The sequence below is a fragment of the Phallusia mammillata genome, chromosome 5 (genome assembly GCF_965637545.1).
Source record: "Phallusia mammillata chromosome 5, kaPhaMamm4.hap1.1, whole genome shotgun sequence".
NCBI lineage: Eukaryota > Metazoa > Chordata > Ascidiacea > Phlebobranchia > Ascidiidae > Phallusia > Phallusia mammillata.
This window is the reverse complement of record NC_137256.1, coordinates 26118113-26120602: the sequence shown is the minus strand read 5'-3', so window position 1 is coordinate 26120602 and position 2490 is coordinate 26118113.

Here is a 2490-nt window from a genome sequence, read left to right as displayed (position 1 = left end):
TGTAGACCCCTGGGAAAAGAACACAAGTTTTAAGTGGGTTGAAATGCATTGCTATACATTATGGTACTGACTAAAATGGCTGGGAATCTTAATAAACTTGTTTTGAAACAAGCTAAAGCATTATATTTTACCGCCAGCTCAAATACTAACCACCAATAAAAATTTTAGGCTCGAATACCAAAGACCACAAAACACTAGACAGGTGGCTTTCTAATATACTTCCATTTTATATATTTTATATCCTATTTACCAACTTACTATACACATCATTTGATCTACACATATGATTGTTTTTGCAAGCAAATACGAATGGGTCCCCACACGTGTGTTTGTGCAAATTTATGGTAAACAGATGTTTCGGTTATTTTTAGATTCTTAAAGAGAAAACTTTCAGAAAAGCTTTTTTTGCATCATTATTGTCATATAATTACAACAGAAAAAATACTTTCCATTTAATTCCATGCTTTGACCTTGATATTGTCATTCAAGGTAAACACAATTTTCCAAAACTGAAAATGTGCTTGATAACTTAATAAAGCGACATAGCATAGTTGCACAAAAACATCTGATTTCTAATCACCGAAATGACCGTATCATGAAACGTCTCTTCAGACGTCAAGCTGAGCACTACCGCTGCATTCACCCGCCTTAATTGTAAACCAGTGAGTTACTTCCTTAAGAGTTGAGACTTTTGTCTGACTGACAGTGTACACATGTTATGGACTATAAAAGTCACTACAGTCAAACTTCGATACTATGCCACCCTTTGGGACTGAGAAAAAGTGGAATAATTGCGAGAGTTGTTTGTAAAAATAGCCTTGTTACATGACAATGAACTGTAATGCCATGTTGTATTGTACGATTATAATTCACTACAGTATACAATATCAAGTACAGTATACGGTATAATTTATTACAAAAATACAAATAGATCATGCCTAGCACAAACAAGATCTGTTAGTTTTATCGTGACACAAGCACAAAACGGCATTTACATAACTCGCTGCAAAGCCGTGGAACCTCTTAACATGACCACATTTGTTTAATCAATGATTTGTTCTTCATTGTTTTCCCTGCCTTTTCATAAGCTCAAACCGAAAGTTATCAGAAGGCCCAATTTTTCTATCCATAACCAGACCGTTAATACAGTAATACTGTATTCTCATGTGTCATAGTATCAAGGGTAAGGGATGGCATAGTTAATATATACATTTTCTCTTGAATTCAGTTGTGACGATCAAAAGTGGCATAGTAGCGAAGTTTGACTGTATTCGGGCGATTAAGGCAAAGTTTTAAATACTAAAAGAATAAACTACAGCTAACAATTGTTTAACATTTCAGCACATTAAGGCGTTTAAAAAATTTTACGTTTTGGGGGCCTGTGGGTGAACCGCTGGGTCATTCGGGGTCAAACTTAAGAAGGATCAAATTTGGATTAATAACTAAAATGTGTCTAAAGTTGAAAAAAATAAAGAAAGCAGTGTATTACCCTTCCTGGATGTAAATAATGAAGCAAAATAAGTTTTTATAATAAAAACTGCTGGATGAGCAATACTTTGTTATACAGTATGCCTGGCAGCAATAGCCTATTTAATGAAGCAAAATGTTTGGGTTTTAAACAATATTCAAATACTAATGACAGATTTGCTTAAAATGTTGGTATTTAACCTAGTTGACATTTATGTAAAAATGCTGTTTAACCTGACATGTATGTGACATTTAACAAAATATCTCAGAAATTCTTGTAGGTATTGAGAAAGGTAAGAATTAATCGAAATAGGTTAAATAACTTTCACCCATTTCGCTTGTGTTTGATATTTCATGCGTCATCAGATATATAATATCTGTTACAAATTGTTTTGCAAACACATACCAGAAATTTAAATCAGGCGTGTGCGATCTGTGGCCTGTTGATAAAAGGTTGTGCGGCTGGCAGAGAAGCTTGGATTTCAAATGTCCTAGCAAATAAGTCCAAAAGTTATTTATTTTTGAGTAGATTAATGCCAAATTTAATTGCAGTTAACTCAATTTAGGTATCAAGTTTAAAGAGCTCTTCAGGCAAATGTGATTTTTATTCCGACGTTTCGACGTCCTATACAGGTCGTCTTCATCAGGGTAAGTAACACTTAGGTATTTTCGGTATGCAACAAAGTAAAATCACCTTGTGATATATAAAGGTACAGCCCACCACTTAAAATTGGTAATTCTATTTGATCCCACAGTGACAAAGGTTGCACACCCCTGGTTTACATAATTGCAAACAATATATTTTTGACAATAAAAATTACTTCAAAATGACCCTTAAAATCAAGTGTGGACAATTTTGACCGACTTGTTTAACATGCAGGTTAAGTAGAAAAACATAAACATATCCGTTTTTGTAACGCTGAAAACTAACATGGTAAATTGTTTACCTCAAAACAGTGTCAGAAAGTTGAGATGGCTTCACATAAGTAATAAATCCATATGTGCCGAGCAGAGACATTTGGC